Source organism: Hakea prostrata, chromosome 3, assembly GCF_041222555.1.
Source record: "Hakea prostrata isolate BN-2017 chromosome 3, UWA_Hpros_2, whole genome shotgun sequence".
Lineage (NCBI taxonomy): Eukaryota > Viridiplantae > Streptophyta > Magnoliopsida > Proteales > Proteaceae > Hakea > Hakea prostrata.
This window is the reverse complement of record NC_142602.1, coordinates 10,234,481-10,258,014: the sequence shown is the minus strand read 5'-3', so window position 1 is coordinate 10,258,014 and position 23,534 is coordinate 10,234,481. Positions and strand designations below refer to the sequence as shown.

The 23,534-nt window shown below is 37.9% G+C and overlaps 1 pseudogene; it reads left to right on the top strand.

The window, feature by feature from the left end:
* The first annotated feature begins 15,599 nt into the window (after window positions 1-15,599).
* LOC149020765 (putative wall-associated receptor kinase-like 16 pseudogene) lies at window positions 15,600-17,867 on the top strand (annotated as a pseudogene).
* Window positions 17,868-23,534: the final 5,667 nt, after the last annotated feature.

The following is a 23,534-nucleotide window of genomic DNA, read 5'->3' as shown; positions in this document are numbered from 1 at the left end:
ATTCATGAAAGGAAAATTAATGTGGTCATTGAATTGTGAATTGCAATATTTAGTTAAAATGTATATTTTCCAACCTCCATAATTTGGGTCATCAATTAATAATCAATTACTAATGAGTTATTTTTATTAAAAGAATTCCTATAAATCAACAAAGTTTTAGTCTTTATTGTCAAAAAAGTTGTTTGTTGTTGTGTAATTATCTTTGATGTGATTCTTGAAAGGTGACATATGGATTCATCCTCTAGTTGTGATTACAAGGGTAGAGATAACCACATAGTTCTTGGATATCAGAATTTTAAAACCATTCCTCCTTTAAAACTAAGAATCGGTTCAAGCCATTAGGCTAAACTTACATACACTGCATTGGTAGTTCAGACTTGACTTGTTATGTGTGACTTGAATTCGCATACCTGATTTTGAAGATAAATCCACATCAACATAATTAGTAGGCCACCTGAATGACTTAATGGGCCAACCCATTTACCTGATTAAATAAATATATACCCTATACTCTCTTATGAGTCATTGAGAGATTTAGGATTTTTGTCTTACGATTTTGGATACGACTTTTTGAAACTCCATTTGGTGGTTAATTGAGAGTCTCTATTTTAATCTTTTTTCTACATAGTAAAAATTCTTATTATTCTCTCATAGAAGTAGCAAACCTCCTTGACATGTAAACTATGTTAAATCTGTAATCGTGTCTAGTCTACTCTTTTGATAGGTGAAAGTGTGATGTTTGGTTAAACAAGTTAGGTAGGAACACATTTGTATATGCCACAATTCAACTAGAATATGCTCTTCATTTCTCAAAGGCAAGGCCAATTTACTTTGGCATTGGGGTTTTTCAACCTCGATTTCTATGCATGCCAAATCCACCTTCCTAGGCCATCTGGGTTGGCTTTCTCTCTCCTTCTTCAATGTTCAAACAAGTGGAGCAATGGATGTGGAATTTTATTTGGTCAAGCCTTCTCTGATGAGTACTTTCTTGAGAGCCAAGTTTGTCAATAAGACTGGGTCTCTTAAGACACACAGTGTAGCGCTCTTCCATTCTTCCTTGCTTCAAAATTTTGGAAAAAGATTGGTGACTAGGAGTAGTGGACAATAGGTAATAGTGAAGCAATGATGATTTGGAATGATTGATGGCTTGGGCCATATTCCATCGCTGACTGTACATAGTTTGGTGCTATTTTTTTTTCTTCTAGAATTTCACCCTCAAAGTTGCTGATTTCATCTTAGATGGCAGGTGGGCACTTCGTTTTGTCTTCTCAAACACGATGAGGTTTGTTACGGAAGAAGTGCAGTCAATTGAACTGAATGATGCATCTTTTGAAGATCGCCGCCACTGGAAGCTAGATATGGATGGTAAGTTCATGATGCGTGGGAAAGCCTTAGAAGGAAATTTGGAAATGTTTAGGGTTTAGGGTTTAAGTAGTTTGGAGTGTGAATTTGCTTCATTGTCAGGGCCTATTGGGGTGAAACTTCTCTTGGGCAAGCTGGCAGTAGACTCAATACTGCAACATTGTGTTGTGCCATTGGTTTTGAGGTGTATCCTATGTGAGAAGGCTGAAGAAAGTGCTGATTACTTATCTGCTCAGAGTGAGATTGCGACATGTCTATGGGGGCACTTTGTTGGTCTTTCTATTTGTTGTTGGGAGGTAAATTAGTCGACAATGGAAATCTAGGCTTGGAGAATATGAAAGACAAGAGTGTTGCATCTCTTCAGCGTGTGGACTAGAAATTCATACGTCACATGGTTAGAACGAAATGCAAGGAAACACAAAAATTTGATTTGTGGTGTGGAGTGGGTCTATAAGATGATAATGTTGGAGTTGCACGTTGAACCCATTATAGTGGAGGGCATACTTGGGAATGATGAGCTGGAAATTGCTGAAAGGGAAAAACTTTGCATCAAGGTGGTATCCTACAAGTCATCTGGAGAAGTAGCATGGCAGCGACTATCAGAGGGATGGTGTAAGCTAAATATAGATGGATCTGCATTGCATAATTTAGGTCGTGCGCATGTGGGAGGGGGGGTTTGATTCAGGACTCAAGGCTTGGGGTATTGTTATCCTTTCGATGCTACTTGGGTGTTAAATCAAATCTAGAGGTAGTTTTTCGGGATCATATAGTGTGAAATCCCTCATAACCCTAACCCAGAAATTCATATTGTAGGTTTGAAAACCCGGAGTGTGGGAAGAAGGCAACCGTGGGCCATCCGAATTGAACCCATTGGATCTAACTTGGAACCAATGGAAGTGGATGGAGATGATGCTAAGTTGGAAACCTTGGCAGATTTCGGAAGAAGAACTAACTTGAATGATGATAGACTTGGTAAATGGACCAAGAATACAGTAATGACACAAGTGGAAGGTCCCAGAAAACTAGGTAAGACCCTTCTAGGCAATCGTGGGCCATCCGAATTGAACCCATTGGATCTAACTTGGAACCAATGGAAGTGGATGGAGATGATGCTAAGTTGGAAACCTTGGCAGATTTCGGAAGAAGAACTAACTTGAATGATGATAGACTTAGTAAATGGACCAAGAATACAGTAATGACACAAGTGGAAGGTCCCAGAAAACTAGGTAAGACCCTTCTATAACTTGGAAAAGGACCTAAGAAGAAGTTAGAGCTTTCAGAGCACCAAAATTCAGTTTTGGTCAACAAGGTACAAGTTGGCAGCTTGCCTTAGTCGCTCCAAGCGTCCGACTAGTTTCAGGGCATAATCGTCACTTTTGGGAAATTTGGTTTCGAACTGATATTTAATTGTTTTTCATTCTTAAATGTGTCATTATGCCCTAAGGCCATCAAAGAACATCAGAGACACTCAAGTGAAGGAAGATTTTGGAGCATCCATGAAGTTTTCCGTCCAACAATTTGGTTGGCATTCACTCTATTCCCTCTAGTTATCCTTATTATATTGTTTCTACCTACTGTGTAGACCTTCTTCAAGGTCTGTACTTGCTGTAATGACCTATTATTTCTTTCTTTTAGTTCTAGAGTGAATCTTCATTCACTCTAGCTCTTCTATGAATTTCACAGTGTGATTTCGATAAAGACCTAGTATAAATTTATGTGATTCTCATTCTCTTTGACTAACCTGATTTTCAATCCATGTTAGATCATGTTCTATGAAGTTTTCAGACCTTATTCTACTATTCTCTTAGTCCTAGAGTGAATGGAGTCTATCAGTGAATCTGCGATTTGATTTTGGATGAAGCCTAATATAGGACTCATTAGGTTCTCATTCCTTTGGCCATGATTGATGCCTAAATTATACTAGGTAATGTCCTACTATTATTTCATAGTTTTCTAATTAATTTCAGAGTGATTTGGACCCAAACGATGAGTTTCTAATCTATTTTAGGTTTTGTTGTCCGTCCACAGCAACCTTGGTCGATTGGCTTGGCAGCCTCAGGTGACCAAAGGTACTGCTGACAACAGAATGCCTTGTTTTGCTCTCTTCTCATATACAAACCTTTAGGGTTTGTTCCTAACATTGGATCATCATATTATTGGGACTTTTTTTTTGGCAAGTTTGAACTCATCTTTTGGTCTACTTTTCAAGAGGTTACAAGTCGACAACAAGATGAGGACGTTCACCTACATGTAACCTAAGTTGCTTTCTTATTTGTAATAGAACTTGAATGCATGTTCTATATTATTATTTTAGGACTTAATCATGATTGATATGCCTCTGTAATTTCAAAATGTTATTAGTAATTATGTTATGCATATTTGTTAAATATGTGAACTTTTCGAATGTGAATTAGTTATGATATGATGATGCGATTGGAATCATATTGTAATGTGAATGCTTAGGTTGTAATTGTGGAATGGGGAATACCACTTGGGTGTTTCTGTCTCGGGACATCAACGGAGGTGGTATGGGATGCATTCCTATGATGCCCCTTAGTGCTTTCCATGGTTACTGGATGGCATACCTAGGGAGTCTAAATGTATTTGGTTGGAAACCCTGTCATATCACACCCTATCGGCGTGGGTATTAAGGTTGAGTGACCTGTGGCAGTAATGGGGATTTGTGGGCACTCAAGACCAGTAGCCAACCCATGAGAGGACACAAATCACATTGTGGGGGCTATTCATTGGTAGGGTCGCATTATATTAAGCCTGGGTTCATGGGCGTTCAAGATCGGTAACCAACCCATGAGAGGACATGAGAGCTTCCTATTTATTATATGTGGATGACCAATAGGGTTAAGAGTCTGTAGACCGAGTTGGTTGGAGCCACAAGATACAATGACTTTAAGGGGGAAGATACCGGAATGGATTGTGAGAGGCAAGGAGGGAAGTATCTGAACCTAAATTGATGTGACTCAGTAGATGAACTACATTGAGCTAGGTATATCTCTGACATGCGCCAGTGCTCATACCTATCGTGAAGTGAGAGAGTGGTGACCTAAACCCCAGCCATAGTGATAGTCCGAGAAGGATGCCTTGACCCAATAGCTGCAAAGAACCCAATAGACGTCTCTTGTTGAGGGAGAGTGACTGAGACTGCCCAGAGGAGTATGGTGTTCTATCTTAATGCGTATCCGCCATTAGAGACTAGCATCCATTAGAGTTAGCTATACCTAGGGAATCGGTCTTCCTGCGTTTGAAGCCTCCAGAGGTGCCTACCAATGGGGATAAATCTTATGCGGGAGTAGTGGGGAGTTCGTTGTTGCCTGAGATCGATTCCCTCTCTTCTCCTATACAAGCGGGTAAGTTTCGCAGGATTCTAATCCCGCAACAGGAATACGAGATGCAACGAAATCAGTTCCGTTTTTCATTGATTGGGCGAGCTAATTTTCGCATCACTACCATGGATGAATTGCGAGAGCTAGCTAGGGGTGCTTGGAAATTGTCTCAAGGGGTGATCTTACATTCATTGGGGAAAGGGTTTATCATCTTTCAGTTTCATAGTGAGGCAGATATGACTGAGGTGTGGCACAGAGGTTTTTGGAATGTTGGAAAGCAATACATTCATTTTCAACAATGGAGGCCGGATTTTAATATCCACTCTCCTCAACCAGCATGTAAGTTGGTGTGGGTTCGTTTCCCTGATTTACCTCTTGAGTATTGGCATGAGAAAGTGCTTCTTTCTATAGCAAAATCTGTTGGGAGATCTGTTTCTCTTGATAGACGAACTCGTCTTGGTTCTATTGGTCATTATGCTCGAATTTTGGTTGAATTGGAGGTCGATGCTGTTCGAGTGAATGAGGTTCAGATTGAGCGCCTTGAACCAGGAACTCTTCGAGTTTTTAGTTTTCTTCAGAAGGTAATTTTTGAGGATGATATTTTGCGGTGCTCACGGTGTAATCGAGAAGGCCACCTGGGTCTTCATTGTAGGTTTGCTTCAAACAATTCTATGAATGGTTTGCAGGTTCAGCCCTCTATCGTTCCTACAGAAAACCTCCCAGCAGATAATCCTATTGTGGATGGGATTCCTACTGACGGTGTGAGAGTGCAGCTCCAAGCTCACTCCAACATCAGATTCGTGTGGCTCTAGAGGTGGCGGGTTTGGAGGACTCTATTTCATCCAATGAGGGTGCAGCAAATTCAATTTCAAATTTCAAATCTACAAGGTTGGTTCCCTCTGATGTGGTGATCGCGTCTAGCGAGAACTCTTCTCTTGATCTTTCTCTCTCTCAAAGTGATCCTTTTCAACTTCAAAAAATTTTAGATAAAGGCAAGAGTTCGATGTTGGTTGGTAATCTTTCAAAGAACGTAGTTACCTCTGTTGGTCCCACGACTAACCAACTTCCACCTAATTCGGCCACTAAGGATATTGGCTCTTTTGAACTGTTTGAAAAGCTTCATGAGAGGCCTTGTGGGGCCCTGCTGAATTCGGTTAGAGTGGAAGACTCTTCTACGGAACAGAATTCGGTTTATGTGGAAGACTTTTCTACGCAACAAAATTCGATTAGATTGGAAGAAACTGCATTGGACGTGAACTCTAGTTTGGAGCTTCAAGTGGGGTCATGCGGGGCCCAACAGAATTTGAATAATTTTGAAGTAGCTTCTTTGGTCGTGGACTCTAGTTTTGAAATTCAAAATTCCTTAGATGCGGCAAAGTGTTTTAATCCAATTGGTAAACTTCCTTTGGGGAGTTCACTAGTGGGACCTACAGATAAGCTCGAAAGTGGTTCGGTCACTCCTTTTGAATTTCAAAAAGTGCTTGTTGCAGGTAAGAGTTCTATGCAAATTGGAAACCCTTCTTTGGAGTGTTCATTGGTGGGACCTGAAGTTGCAAATATTATTAGAAGTTCAGCCATTGAAGGAACTACGGAGGATGATTTGGACTATTGTGGGGCCGATCAGAATTCGGCCAGGCTGAAGAGTTTGGCCAATGATGAAACTTTGCAATTGAAAGTAGTTCTTCCACTTTCGTCTTCGTCTATATCAGTGCGGGCTGAAGGTTCTCCTCGTCGGAAACCTGGTCGTCCGAAGAAGAAGGCTCACGCAGTGAAGAAAGTAGTAACAAGTAAAAAGGTTTCTATAGCAGAGGAATTCAAGAAGGTAGATGCAGCTTTAGCGAAAGTATCCACAGTGCATCAGAGCCTCCCATTGGGAAAGGATAGTGCTGCTATGTAACTATTGTTATGAAGCTTTTCTTAAAGATCTTGATTTGGATGCATCTAGACGTCCTACATTTCGTTTCTAATGACTTAGTTGTTGTCAATTATGAGTAGGAACCAGTGAGGAAGGGTGTATTGGGGGCAACTGTTGTTGCGGGTGAGCAAGGTAGGTACTAATTGTTGTATTTCTTTTCTTTTTCTTATTTTCGTTATAAAATGACCCTTTTAGGAGTTTGTTTTTTTTTTTGTTTTTTTTTTTTTTTTTTTTTTTTTGCCTCCCCCTCTGGTGTTTTTTTTTTCCCCCCTTTGGGGAACATGTTTGTTTTGACTTTGTTGCAGTTTTTTTTTTTTTTTTGTTTTTTTTTTCTTTTTTCCCCCCTTTTTTTTTTGTGTTGATGACATCGAGACCCTGGAATATGAGACCATGGCGAGTGACCCGTATTGTGTACAAAGTGTTGGCGATCACGAATATCACAGTGAAGAATGTTCGTGTAGGCGCATACCAGGATTAGTATGACTCTGGAGTTGTTCTATCCCGTATGGGAAATAGAGATTTTTGAATTTAGACATTACCTTATGGATAAGGAAACATATTATGAGTAGTACTTAGAACAATTTCGAGACTTCTTTAATTATTTTAGATGTAATGCATTAGCCATGATTATTCTTCTGCACTTTGAATATTTAAGATTACTACTGTCTACTCTTTTACTTTGATTATTTTGGTATCATTTTTTGCACTCTAATATTTTTTGGAGATCTTTCTGAGAACCATTATTTAATTATTCCTTTAATTACATTAATACCATGATTATTTCTTGCTCATGATTGTACTATTGTGCTATGTGGGAGGATGATTCTTGAGACTTGGTCTTCGGGGATGTAGATCACACCTCCGGGTATTGTAGTTAGTGTACCGACTGGGGGATGCGACATATAGGGTATAGCAGCAACTCCCTCTCTTGGTATAATGAAGCTACGGACTGAGAAATTCAGTGGGGGGGGGGTTTGCGATTCAGTCTCATCGAATCCAACAGTTTATCCTTAAAAAGGGCAAGGATTGTTGGTTATTTGGAGGGTGTTAAGTGGAGGATTTCTCACTGTTGTCGTGAGGCTAACCCTATCATTGGTTATGTTGCAAAGTCAACGGCTAGAGATCAAACTTCAACCCCAATAGGGGACTGGCCTAGACAAATGCAAAGGGAGCTGAATTGGGATGCAATGCAACTTCCCAAATTTAGGCTCGATTGAGTTTTGGACCAGCCCTTTGGGGTGGTTGATTGTATAGTTATTGGATTTGTTTCATGTTTTTTAAGGGAACCAGTGAGATTGGGTGTACTGGGACAACTATTGTGCAGGGATGAGTGTTTGTGGTTCCTATTTATGAGTGTCTGTTATTATTTTCAAATGAATAAAGTCTGATCCTTTATTCAAAAAAAAAAATAAATAAAATAAAATACAAGATGGGGTCCAAAGGCTTAAGAGATTTTTTTTGGGGTTGGGGGGGGGGGGGGCAGGAGGGAGAAAGAAGAAGATAGATGGTGTTTTAATCCCAAAATCTCATTGGTCTTACTGTCTTTCTATATTGGAGACTGTCAACATTGTACTAAAAATACGTCCATCATGACTCAACTTGAATTGTTAAATTGAGTCTTCATTACTTAGAAGGCAGAGTTAAAGTGATAGGGATAACACCACGTCGACAAAATTATGAGTGCCCTATGAATGATACATTGATATTAATTGTGCTACTATTCCACGTCAATGGTCACATTCATGAAAGGAAAATTAATGTGGTCATTGAATTGTGAATTGCAATATTTAGTTAAAATGTATATTTTCCAACCTCCATAATTTGGGTCATCAAATTAATAATCAATTACTAATGAGTTATTTTTATTAAAAGAATTCCTATAAATCAACAAAGTTTTAGTCTTTAATGTCAACAAAGTTGTTTGTTGTCGTGTAATTATCTTTGATGTGATTCTTGAAAGGTGACATATGGATTCATCCTATAGTTGTGATTACAAGGGTAGAGATTACCACATTGTTCTTGGAGATCAGAATTTTAAAACCATTCCTCCTTTAAAATTATGAATCGGTTCAAGCCATTAGGCTAAACATACGTACACTGCATTGGTATTTCATAACTTGACTTGTTATGTGTGACTTGAATTTGCATACTCAATTTTGAAGATAAATTCACATCGACATATTTTGGTAGGTGACTTGAATGACTTAATGGGCCAACCCATTTACCTAATTATATAAATATATACCCTATATTCTCTTATGAGATTTAGGATTTTTGTCTTACAATTTTGGATACGACTTTTTGAAATGCCATTTGGTGGTAGATTGAGAGATCTCTATTATAATCTTGTTTCTACATAGTAAAAATTCTTTTTATTCTCTCATAGACGTACACACCTCCTTGACTTGTAAACTATGTTAAATCTATAAACGTGTCCAAACTCTTTTGATAGGTGGAAAGTGTAACATTTGGTTAAAGAAGTTAGGTAAGAACACATTTGTTTATGCCACAATTCAACTAGAATATGCTCTTCATCTCTCAGAGGCAAGGCCAATCTACCTTGGCATTGGGGTCTTCCGACCTTGATTTCCGTGTGTTCCAAATCCAACTTTCTATGCCATCTAGGTTGCTTTCTCTCTCCATCCAAAATCACATATGGTGGCTAGGTCATTTCCTATCTTGTTCATGTCCATAGGTTTAATTTGTAAATCCTTGATCTCAAATTGGGTGGTCCAAAGTTGTTTTCTTCCGGCACTCCGGTTTCTTTGACCTACAATGATGGGTTATCAGGTTAGGATTCTAGGGGATTTCACAATTGTGGTGGGGCTTATCGAGATGATGATTCTGAGAGCCCCGTGACTTGGTGTTGAGGCTTGGGTGTCAGTATAATTCCTTGATGCTTTTCCCAAGGCAAACATCCTGGTTCAGTTCGCTTGTGCTTGGTTTAGACTCAAAGTCCATCCCAGAGTAATGCAAATAGCAAAATTGGCATAACAACTCCTTTGGACAAGATGCGAGTCACAACATTAGTTCAAGGGACCTTAGGTTACCAGGACCCAATTTTTTTCATAAGATGATCACTCACTGACAAGATTGATGTTTATAGCTTTTACCTTATCCTTTCAGAGCTTTTGAAAGGAAAAAAAGTCGGTTGTATAAAAAAGAAATGAGGAACACGAAAGTCTTGCCATGCATTTTGTTTCTTCACGAAAAGATAACAATCTTTGTCAAGTTCTTGATTCCTAGGTAAGGAATGAGGGAGATAGAGAACAACTAAAGGCAATTGTCTACAAGGAGATCGGAGAAGATAAACCAACAATGAAAGAAGTTGCAATGGAGCTTGGTTCATTGATAGTGTCTTTTGAACACCCATTGTCACAACACAAAAATGAGGAAATCGGTTGCTTTCTTGCTGGACCATCAACAAATTGTGCTGCTAGGGGGACTGGCCAAAAATTTCTAGGAGATTCTACATTGCTATCCTTGGAGATTCCTCCTTGATTTCATTCACTGCCGGGTGATCTTTGAAATTACTAGAAAGTTATTTTTTCAGTGGTACTTCTTTTTATATACACTTGGGTTTCCCCTTCATTGGGACGTACTAGTAGGGCTGCAATAGGGCCGAGCTAGGCCTGGCTTTTGCAATCCCAAGCCCAATCCTATATGTTCTAATTTGAGTTCATTTCCACCTTGACCCTAGTTCAGGGCCAATATTATTGTCCCTAGCCCTAAGCCCTACAGGGCCAAGCCAAGCTCATTTCTGCCTTGATTGACCCTAATTAGGCTGGGTCAAAATGGGTTGGCCCTAATTGGCCTTGTCCCTGACACTAACCCTGATTGGCCTTGATTAACCTTATTTTGGCCCTGGCCCTGATTGGCCTTGTGCCTAGCGTTAATTGACTCTATCCTTGAACCTAAAATATCAAATGCAAATTCATAAAAAAATTAAAAAAAATAGTATCACAAGTAAACTAAAAATAAAATTCATAGAAATATAAGATGATTCAAGCTCCTACAAAATGATAAAATAGTCAATAAGTTAATAGTGTTGCTTTAAACATAAATAAATTCACACTCCATAATTCTATAAAGAGCTCTGAAAGTCTCCCATTGCTTTGACGATGAAAATTGAAAACTTCTCCCATTACTTTGGTGATGGAAATTGAAAACCTCTCCCATTACTTGGTGATAGAAATTGAAAACCTCTCCGATTGATATCCTTATTCAACAAAAAAATTCATATTCAAAACCTTTTTTTCGCTAAAAGGGTCATTTTATAAAGCGAAGAAGAAACAGAAAAAAAAAATGCAGCAATTAGAACCAACCTCGCTCACCCGCAACCCGCAACAATTGTTGCCCCCAATACACCTTTCCTCACTGGTTTCTACTCACATTTGATAACTATTAACCATTAGAATTGGGCACTTACTGACATCCACTTTTGGTTTAGTGACACACAAAATGTCTGGTTGATGAGTCATTAACAAAAGTTTAAGAGCCCTCCTCCCAGACGCATTACCAATGCCGCAAATATTCCAAAAGAAAAGCTTCATAGTAACAGTTACATAGCAACACTGTCCTCTCCCAATGAGAGGCTCTTGTTTATTTTAGATACTTTCTCTAAAGCTGCATCTACTTTTTTGAATTCCTTGTCATAGAACCCTTTTTACTTGCTAACACTTTCCTCACTGCATGAGCTTTCTTAGGACGACCAGGCTTTTGACGAGGAAAAACTACTTCCAATTACAGCGTTCCATCACTTTCTAGCCTGGGTGAACTCTGATGGGTCCCACTAGATTCCAAATCATTCTCCCTAGTTGCCACATCAGCCCCCATTGAGCTCCCTCTTAAACACTTTCCTTCATTGACCGAATTTCTAATTACCTTCTCAGCTTTGGGTCCCACCAATGAACACCCCAAAGAAAGGCCAATTTGATAAGAACTCTTACCCCTCGCAACAAGGACTTTTTGAACTTCAAATGAATTTGGCCAAACCACAAACTTCATTCTTATCTGGTCCCACTAGTGAATTCCCCAAAGGAAATTCACCAATTGATTTAGAATTCTTAGCTGCATCTAAGGATTTTTGAAATTCAAAAATGTTGGCTGAACCACTAACGTCAAATTCATCTTCGAGGCCCACATGAGAACTCCCCAAATGAAGGTTACCAATGTGAGTAGAACTCTTACTCGCATCAAGAACTTTTTGAAATTCACATGTATTTGCCGAACCACAAACTTCATTCTTATCTGCAGGTCCCACTATTGAATTCCCCAAAGGAAAGTTACCAATTTGATTTAGAACTCTTAGCCGCATCTAAGAATTTTTTAAATTCAAAATTGTTGGCCGAACCACTAACCCCCAATTCATCTTTGGGGCCCACTTGGTAACTCCTCAAATTAGGGTTTCCAAGTAGTTTAGAACTCTTTCCCGCATCTAGGATTTTTTGAATTTCAAAAGGGTTGTTGTCCTGGGTAGGAGACGAAGAAGACTGATTCGAAGAAGAATCCTTACCCAAATCCAAAACCTCATTAGCAGATAACTCTGGATTTAAAGAGGAATTATCTAAATTCCCATTGGCCGACGTAGAATCCACCAAACCTGCCTTTAATAAAACTACATGAACCACTAAAGAGGACGAATTTCTTTCACCCTCAACCTCCAGCGACTTTGCAGTCCTAATAGTAGGACCTTCATTATGAATATCATCTTCATGCTCCAGTTCTTAAGGAACATGCTTCTCTTTTGCAGAAGGAACATTAATAGTGCAATTTTGGCCCAAATGGCCTTCTCGATTACATCGAAAGCATCTCTGAATAGCATCCTCATAAATCACCTTTTGAATAAAACTAAAAACACGTGTAGAACTAGGTTCAAGGAGTTCTATTTGAACTTCAAGCATTCCCTCTGCTTCCAATTCTAATTCCGCCAGAATTCTAGTGTACTATCCCACAGAACCTAGACGAGTACAATGATCTAAGGAAACCGGATGACCAACCATCTTGGCAATAGAGAGTAATACCTTGGCGTGCCAATATTCAAGAGGAATATCAGGGAAGCGAATCCAAACCAGTTTGGCAAAAGGTTGGGGAGCATGAATGTTAAAATCCGATCGCCAATGTTGGAAACGATCAGTTGATTGCCAGTATTCAAGACACCTCGTCTCCAAACTTCCGTCAGATCCTCCTCACATCTAAATTGAAAAATCACGAAACCCTTCCCCAAAGAATGTAAAACTCCTTGATTCAGTTTCCAAGATTTTCATGCCAGATCACGTAGAGCATCCATTGTCGTTTGACGAAAGTTTACCCTCCCAATCAAGGAGAAACGAAATTGAGTACGCTGCAGCTCGTACTCAATTTGAGGAATAACAATACGCCGATAAGATCATGTCTGCATAGGAGATGGGAGGGAATCGATCTTAGGCAAAATCGAAGTCCCTACCACCCCTGCAAAAGATCTCTCACCATCCACCATCTGAGTGAAGCCATTACCAGCCTTTTCCGAAGGTTACAAACGCAGAAACACTGATGCCTTAGGCACACCATCTTTCTCTAGAGCTTCTTTCTCCAAAGTTTCTCTCTCCTCCATCTCCTCTCATCAGCAAACTCGAGTTGAAATCTGTGTTCTATTACATTTCAGTTCGGGTTTGAAAATTATTCATTTTTTTTTTTTTGTACAAAGGGGATTTATTAAGCCGGGGATGGGATATTATTATGCCACAGCAAGAGTCAAACCCACCACCTCCTTTATTCTTTTTATTATTATTATTATTATTATTGTTTTGTTGTTAAAGAAAATGATATTTTAGTTATAAACATAGGTATCTGTCCTTAATTTTTATTTATTTATTATTTTTTTTTTTTTGTGAAATATCACATTGGAGGCAAAAGAAAGACGTCAATATGAAGTTGGGGTGTAGATTTATTATATATTAATTCTTTATATACTAGTTTTTATTGTTTATAATATATTATATTGCCTTAGTCACCCACACACACAAAAAAAAAAAAAATCAATGTTTTTTGGGAACTAAAAATAACTTAGTTTGAAAAATAAAAATTACCTTAAAAATAATATAGAAAGTGAACTCATAGTCTAATATTATCAAAATGACTGAATGTTAAGTCTCGACATTTTAGTCAAAAACACAACTATTTGTCCTTAATAAAAAATTTTGAAATATCACATTGGAGGCAAAACAAAGACGTTAATAGTCATGATGAGAAGTTAGGTGTAGATTGTTAGATGTTAAATCTCTATATATTAGTTTTTATTATTTATAATATATTATCTTGCCTTAGAAAAAAAAAAAAAATACATATATATATATTTTTTTTTGAGAACTAAAAATGAGTTGGTTAAAAAAAAAAATTACCTTAAAAATAATATAAATAGTGAACTTATAGTCTAATATGATCAAAATGATTGAAGGTCAAAATCGAGACTTATAGTTATATTAATGTTAATATGAAGTTAGGGCAAAAATCTAATACATGATCAGAGTCAAATTAACATGAAGACTAGAGCCAAAATTAGGGGTAGGATCAGGGCTAAAATTAGATGGATGCTTACTACATTGATAATGAGGATATAATTTATTTGTATTAATTTTCTTTAAAACATGATCATGTTTTTAAATTTGACACGTGTCAAGTATTCACCCATGTGGATTAGAATTAATTCATCTCCGTATGGGTGGAGGGTCCATACTCAAATCAGGGCTAGGATCAGGGCCAAAATCATGGGCCTAGATTAGGGCCAAGATTAGGGCCAGGATCAGGGCCAAGATTATGGCCAAGATCAGGGCTAGAATCAGGGCTAGAGATCAGGGCTAATATCAAGACTAAAATCAGGGCTAGAACCATGGCTAAGGTCGAGGGCCAAAATCAGGGCCTGGGTATAAAATTAGGGCGGGCTAGAAAGTAATCCCAGGTCCACCCTTAGCCCTCGTTCAGGCTATAATATTTTGACCTTAACCTAGCTTTAGGGTCAAAATCTTTAGTCCAAACCCTATTCGGGGTCAGGGTGGGCTTAGGGCGGATCAGGGCCCCCTGGGGGCCAAACTTGCCTCCCAAACCATATGGATGATGGAAAAGTACTAATTCTGATAACTAAAATCATTGTACATCTTCTAATTATATTATCTTACAATTTTTTTGTCACATCAGTTTAGTGTTGAGTCTTCATACTGTATGTGTTTGTAGAGTGCTTGATATGGAATCTAATTCTATTGATTAATTGTCCTATTTATGTAAATTCTATTTTAAATCTGGATATCGTGTAATAATTGTTTCAAATCTGAGGATGTACTTAAACAATCTAAATAGCATTTTAATGATGATATTTGTCTTAAAAGTTGTGATTATAAAAGTAAATTGCTTACGTCAAGTAAACTCTGCTAAATCACTTGACGTTGAGACCAAATTATAGAAGACTTGGTCTCATGGCTGAAAAAAAAAAATTGCAACTCAACTAGAGGATGTGGAAGCTGTTCTGATTGTCGCCTACCACATAATTAAACCACCTAACTTTTTTTTTTTTTTTGTTGGGTGAGATCCTTTTACATTTTTCAGTCAAAATATAGAAAATATTAAAAATATGAAGTTCCTTTTATATAAATTATTTCTATCTACTCTATATGAGTCTTCTTTATACATTAAAAAATAAATAAAAATAGAAAATCAACCAAATCTGCCTGAGTTCTGTGAATTTCCTGTTAAGGAAACACTGCAGCAATTCTTATTACTTTCATTGGTGGTAGATTTTTATCAAAGGCCAAAGAAATTGAGTTCGATTTTAGTACTGCACATTTAATGTGCTAACAAATGGTCCATACCGTTTTTTTCCACATTTTCAGTTTGACTTTTTTCTTTTTTTAATAAAGAAGGAAACTGGGTTTGGGGTTGGTGAAGCCTCCTTCCTTGAGTTTATTAATATCCCACCTAGAACTGCCAAGGTGAAGAGAAAGCAAGATTACCAGTCAAGCAAAGCCATGTCTCTGAATTTTCTGATGTTGCTTGCACTACTTGGTTTTCTGTCCTCAGGTGAAATAGCTATGATGTCTCCACCCCAAACGTTGCTAGGTTGCAGGGATAGATGTTGAGACGTAAGCATCCCTTACCCGTTTGGTGACAAACAAGAATGCTTCAAGGATGATGGTTATCTTATAACCTGCGAGACCAGGAAAGATGGCATCCTCAAAGCTTACCAGGCAGGTGGTGACATCGAGGTTGTTCTCGAGTTATCATTGGATGGAAAAGCTAAGTTCAAGAGTAAATATTATGCTTATGATTGCTACGATTATACCGGAGAATCGACAGACGGGCAAAACTAAGAAATTGATATGGCATATTCTCCCTTCTGGTTCTCACCCACCAACAACACATTCACAGCCATTGGGTGTGACACTCTAGCTACGCTTAGCTACCCGGACGACGAAGATTCGATGAGTGGGTGCACGTCTCTGTGCAGTAACCAGGGGAGTCTGAGAGATGGTTCTTGTTCTGGAATCGGCTGTTGCCAGATCTCAATTCCATGGGGGCTTAAACGTTTCAAAGTGTCTGTGGATAGTTTATATAACCACACCAAGACATCGCCTTTCAACCCTTGCAGTTTTGCTTTCTTGGCAGACAAAGACTGGTACACCTTCAGGTTATCAGATCTCTCAACTGATACCCTCGACAGATCGAACATTCCGATGGTGATGGACTGGGCAACTGGAACTGAGACATGCGAAGAAGCTAAGCAAGATACTCATTCTTATGCTTCTGGTCCAAATACCAGTTGCTCGAATTCAACCAACGGCCCTGGCTACAGGTGTTACTGCAGATAACTGTTTACGAATGGAGGGATGTAAATGTAATTTGCTTAAAATAATATACTTCTTATTAAATCTATTTTTATGCAGGTGCTGGTACTAGCTTTGTCTTTGTACTCTTTAGTATTTGTTTTGCATATTGGGGAATTCAGAGAAGTAGAATAATCAAGCGTAGAGAAAAATTCTTCAAGCAAAATGGAGGCTTGTTATTGCAAGCAACATATTGCTTCACGTCGAGGTGTCCAAGATAATGCTGGGATTTTTACTATAAAAGAGCCCAGTAAGGCAACCAACAACTTTGATGAGAGCCAAATAATTGGCCAAGGAAGGCATGGTACACTTTATAGAGGAATCTTGTCAAATGGCAAAGTAGTTGCAATAAAGAAATCCAAGGTAATGGATAAAGGGCAAATTAGACAGTTTATCAATGAGGTTGACATCCTTTCTCAAATCAGCCATTGGAATGTGGTGAAGCTTTTCGGTTTCTGTTTAGAAATAGAGATTCCGTTATTGGTTTATGAATTCATCGATAATGGAACCCTCTTCCAGCATATCCATAATGACAATCAGCTGGTGTCTATGTCATGGAGGAATCGTTTAAGAATTGCCATTGAAACAGCAGGAGCACTTGCATGTTCGCACTCTTATCATTCAACACCCATCCTTCATAGGGATGTCAAGTCTTCCAATATACTTCTAGATGATAATTACGTGGCTAAACTATCTGACTTCGGAGCTTCAAGGTTGGCTCCTCTGGATCAAGCTTAAGCAATGAAATTAGTTCAAGGGACCATGGGTTACTTGGATCCTGAATGTTTTCAAACTGGCCAACTAATTGATAAGAGTGATGTTTATAGCTTTGGTGTTGTTCTTGCTGAGCTTTTGACAAGGCAAAAGCCAATTCTTATAGAAGGATCTGAGGATCTTAGGACCCTTGCCATGCATTTTGTGTCATCATTGAAAGATAACAATCTTTTTCAGATTCTTGATTACCAGGTATTAAAGTAGGGGAATAATGAGCATATAATGGCAGTTTTTGAACTTGTATGTAGATGCCTTGAAATGAAAGGAGAAGATAGGCCAACAATGAAAGAAGTGACAATGGAGCTTGAGTCACTAAGAAGGTCGTACGAGCATCCAATGATACAACATAACCCTGAAGAAACTGAAAGTTTTCTTGGAGAATCATCAACAAGTTCTACTGCTTATATTACTGCAGCAATGTCCTCAGGGACTCCTTTCATGTTACCATTAGAGATTGCTCGTTGATTGTCCACAGTAGAAATGTACTTTCTGCAGTTATGTTAAATTTCCGTTTTAGCTGCTATTGATGATATTGTTGAACAATTGTATGACATTGTACAACTCTTATGAGAGATCTATTGAAAATAATTACATCACTACAGTTGGTAAACTTGGGCTTCAAAAAATAACCCAAGCTTATTTCCTAATTAAAATTTTCCTTAAGCTGCATTGTCCCTTATCTTTAGTGAAACCCTCTGATTGACCATCATATGTAAGTCCCACCAATCAAACCTATATCGGGCTGAGACCATATGGGCTTATGCTAGCCTGACCCAAGTGAGCTCCATCCTTGGTTGTTCATTGGGCTTGATTTATTTGCCAAATTCAAGTATTTGAAGCAAGGAATGAAGTGAAGGCCTTCTCCATTATATTCTATTATATGAGGGGAAAGGAAACATGTGCAGGATATTTAAACCAAAGATCTATGGAAAAGATAAAGTTTTAATACTCCATACCCTACCAAGTGCACTTGTTCACAACTAGGGTGCCTACCTCATGAGCTTCACTTCATTGCCTCATCTAGAACTGGTGAAAGACTGAAGAGGTCTCTATCTTGACGTGAGCCGGTTAACGAAGTGAGGAGAGGTATAAAGATGAAAGATATCTCTATACATAGTAGCTCTCTCCAAGTGGTAGTTTTCACTTTACTTTGAGCTATTGATCCCTTAATGTGGGGTCAGGTTTGATATCAAATGTTACATAATCAATGAAGCTTCAAAACTAATCAGTCCCACTGAACACAAAATATCCTCCTACAAAGTGTTCTTGACTCTTTATCATTTGAAAATGAAAGAGGAAAGGGAGTATCTGAGGTTTGGGGTGATGAAGCTTTCTTACTTGAGTTAATTTATGCCACCAAATAAACACTTACAAGGTGGAGAGAAAGCCAATTTAAGCATGACCATGTTTCCTAATTTTGGTCCCATGCATTGCTTAGAGATCTTATGAGAAATTGTTGAAAATTATTAATCGAATATTGAGAGATTGAACCCAACTTTCGTCTTGAATGGAAGTTGGTTTTGATAATATCTCCTTCACCGACCTTCTTGATACCTACAACAAAAATTGTTAGAAAAACAAGAGTCGGCTGAGTCGTGTCAGATGACACTATACTAAAGATCGTATATGCCCCCCAATGGTGCAACAAGAAAAATGCAAATCAACCTCCAAGACAAAACAACCCCTATGGAGTTGAGGTCCTTGATAAAATCCGGTGGTTAGTGAAAGGTCCAAACTTGGAAGCCAAAAGATACAAAGGCTACATAATCAACGGCATTAGATTTCACACAAAAGATCATAAAACTTGTCGACAAACTCAAAAAGTGGAGTCTTAGTGATAGTACGAACAAAGAGCGGGTCTAGCCGTAGAAATAATTGTCCTGTTGAGGGAAATATCTCATACTATGGCATTTAAAAGGATGTCATTGGGTTAAAACATTCAATAGATCTCAAAACCATCCTGTTTCGATGTGATTGGGCTCATTTTGATAAGGGAGTCATTAAAGATGACTTGGGTTTTTTGAGTGTAAGTTTTAATCATTTTATGCATACGGGAGAAAACGATATTGATGACCAATTCGTGTTTCCCACACAAGCAAAGCAAGTCTTTTATGTGAAAGACCCGAAGAAACAAGATTTGTTAGTTTCTATTATGACATCAATACGTGATAGTTATGATATGTAGGAGAAGACACTTGAAGACAATGTTCAAGCATTACAAGTTTCACTTAATGAGACTATGAATATGTAAGAAATGTTGATCATAGTTTGACAAGGTCAGACATGAAGGGAATGGTAGTTGATACCCCATTGGAACTTATCAACGCATTGTGAATAACACACTTAGTTGCTTGCTTTCTTATGGTAAATATGAAGAAGCATATTTATATGTTAGGTGACTAGGTGAACCTCTCGTACATAATGTATTAGGAACTGCCATAAAGACATGCCAAAAAAGCATTGGATAGAACCTGTGCGAATTTAGGACAGTGAAAAAAAAACAAGGTATTATTAATTTTCCATCTAGTGAATGGATATATAGATATCAATTATTGCTGACACATTTGTATGTTGGTCTCTAATATGGTAGGCACTATATATGTACACAAAATAAGAATAGTAGGTCATGCCAAAAAATGAGTCACACAGCTGGGAGAAGGAGTTTTGCACAAGTTAGAGAGATGATGGTACTCTATATCAAAACCCTGCTAGTATTCTTTTTTTTAAAATTATAGAAAAATTGCTACAATTTTATTTTTTTAAATGAATGTTCAACGTATGGAGAACTCGAAGGAGAAGATCCATCAAGGGTGGAGGTGTTCTTGGTGACACATAAGAAGAAGAATGGAGAGGCTGTAGATGATGCTTTGAAATAAGCAATAGTAACTTCTTAATTACTTTCATTCTTGGAACGTATTTCTTTTATTCATATAACAAATGAAATTTGCATACTAATTGGGTTAAGTACATAAATGTTTAATGTTATTATTTTTTTGTTTATGTTTCTTCATACGAGGCCTATTCATAATTAAACGGTAATTTTGTTCATGCATTACACTTTCATTGATGTGATTATGTTATCTTCTTGATTTGTTAACTTTGGATGCGGGAAAGTTTTGAAGCTAAGCTGAATGAGTAACCTGAGGAGACTATAAAAGACAAGGCAATTCATGAGAATTTATTCGTTGAGCAAATGGGGAGGGATACTAATGGTTGGAGGCGCATGTATGGGGAAGAAAATGAAGAGAAGAATGAAGAAAAGAACCGTGAATATGAAGAAAAGCACAAGAAGTATGAAAACAATATTGCTGGTGTTCAAACAAAACTAGCAATGCTCCAGCAATTCCTACTTTGGACTTGACAATGAAATATTAATTTCCAAAGCTCAAATTTGGGTAATGATGAGGTATCCATATTTTTATCTCTACTTAATTCAAAATGTTTAATAAAAATTCTGTATATTTGATATCGAATTATGTGAATCTATATTCACATAACTAGATGAACTACCTTTCTAGACGAGTCATTGGAGCATTATAGTGCTTTTTAGGTACCATGAACACGTATATTTTTTTTAGTTTAATTGGTTTATCTATCATCATAGTATGATGCATCACTTTGAACAATGAGCTTCTTTTGGACATATATTATCTAAATTTATGTTACCCTTATTAAGCTGCTGGATTTCATATACAAGAGATTCTCTTCTGCTTTTGAGTAACTTGAATGTTTGTAAAAATTTGCAAGTAATTTCAAGCAATCAATTGTAAGGTAAGTTGTTTTTTGGTACTCATTCTCTTCTTCCTCCAACAGATTTATGTGATGTTATTTGTAGTTTTCTTATTGTTAACAATATAAATTGTATGAATTTTGCACTTTGATATGATCATTAGTTACATTGTACTTCCCCATCGATGTGAATAATCCAATTTGAAGACATGAAAGGACTAGTGGCTTTGATTTATAACACTATAAAAATTTTAGTTGTTTGCTATACCTGCTTTTCTAATGGTTGAAAGTTATTTCTAAGCGCAGGTGAACTTGTTCGAAGGCCAAAGTGCTTCTGCCCCTGAATCTAATAACATAGTCAATGAAGAAGGCCAATCATCAGAATCAGTTACTAATAGGTGCGCGCAGCTCCTTTGGTCCACCCCAAGATGACAACAGCTCTAATACATCTTTGAAGGTAGGGTAAGCTTGGGTATTTTATTTGTTATTGTGTTTTCATGTTTGTTATTCTTCCATTCTTTCCAATAAACTGACCGTCTAACTGGTCAAAAGTGCTACACTGTGGGAAAAATACTTGAGCTTAAAGATGTAATTTGATGAATCTGGAGGATATATAATATTAACTTTTCAAGAACTGAGTTGGTGATTTAACCACAGTGGATAGAAAATATGAAGAGGTTAAGGATCGACAAGAAGGAAAGCTCAGTTTGACACTCAAAATATTGAAGAAAATGGGTTGGTGTCTATAGAGAACCTCCAATAGAGTACTTGGCAAAGTTTGGAATACATGAACCTGAGAAAGAAGTTAGCACCCAAAATATTTTATTTTGTTTTGGTATGCAAAACACAGTGTTATAGAATCAAGCAACACATACTTTTAGGAGCTTGTTTTGCCTATGAAGACATGATTTGTTTATAATACATAAAATAGTTGCTTTCACAACAGAGCTGCTTCTGTTTTGGACTAAAACAGAGCTGCTTCTGTTTTGGACTAAAACAGAGCAAAGCTAGCAGAGCTCTTAAAACAGGGCAAGCAAATGCATGTACAAGAAAGGCCTTTGGATGGTAGTTCTGGGGCATGACCTGATTCAGATTGAAGGAACTATAAGAAGCTAGGGGAGACCTAAGAACCTTAGGAGAGTTGGTGAAGAATAACATGGTTATCTTAGGTCTTGTTCTTGGTATGGTTTCAAATACTGCAGATTGAAGTGCAAAATCCAACTGGAGTATTGATACAAAGAAAGCTAAGTCTAGTTACGGATAATTTTAAATATTGTTCATGATACCTCCAAAAACTGTTTAGCCTCCGGATTCCTTAATGCTTGCCTGCAAAACAAGTTTAGATGTAGGCTGACCGCACTGTCATGAAGCCACCTCCGAAGGTTAAGTTAGCAGTTGAAACACCACAGAACCCTGGCTAGTTGCAAAGCTTAATTGAATAATACTAATTGAGGAAAATTATTCATATACCTTCACTGTGTGCCATCTCTTAGTTTATATAGGGTTTACCTGTAGTTCTTGACCGTTAGAGTCGTTTGTGTTCCTTCCTGGTGGCCGTCCGATTATAGGGTTTCCCCCCCTCTTTCAGAACCGGTTATGGTTTCCTTTTTTGGCACGATTGTGTATCCTGAATTTAAAGGGAACACGTTTATTTCCATAACTGTCAGGTCCTTCTTCTCCATGTTGCTTGGTGGTTTATCTTTCGAACCAACCCGACCGGGGTTACTAACCTCATTGTGGTCGAACTCGGTTAGGTGTTATTTTATCCTTATCATGAGCCCCTCAGGCCAAGCGATTGGGACCAAACGACCGATGGCTTGGTTTGTTATTTTTCGATCAAGATCACCGAACATAGTAGGCAAAAAACCAAACGTCTTCTCGGTCTTCCAAACGTCGCATTTATTACTCTGTCTGTGCAACGGTACACTCATTGAAGACGCCACGTGGCCTTTGGGAGTTGTTGACATCATTACCCTAACATGTTCGAACAGTCAACGATCGTCAGCCGTTGATCTCCATCCAATCTTGTTCCTTGTACCATTACTCGAACCATCGCTCACCCTCGTCCGTTGATTGAAGCTAATCTCATCCATACATCATCTCGCCTCTGGGTTTATTAAAACCCTTCCCTTCTCAGTTTTCAATTTTAACTTCTCCGTTTCGCAAATTTGCTTGCACTCAGAGTTTTCAATGTTCTTCATTGAACGATTTCTAGTCTCCTAACTTCCAGCTTCAAGTTTCATCTCTTTTTTTTTGGTAGAATCAAGTTTCATCTCATTCAAACAAGTAAGTTCTTTAACCCTTGCTTTTGTTCATTCTTCTCTTCTTCCAACCTTCTTCTTTTTTTATTTTATTTTTACTTTTATTATTATTATTCTTATTTTTGGCTGTTTGCATTCGAGATCTCTATCATAGTTGCTTAGAGTCCCAGTCCTTCTTTCTCTTTCACCCAAGTCTTTAGTATTTGCCCTTCATCCTTCAATGGTTAGTGGTAGGACCTCTGTCGATGACGGGATGAATATGCGAATCAAGTTAGCCCCTCAGCCTCGGTTGAGCTGTTGG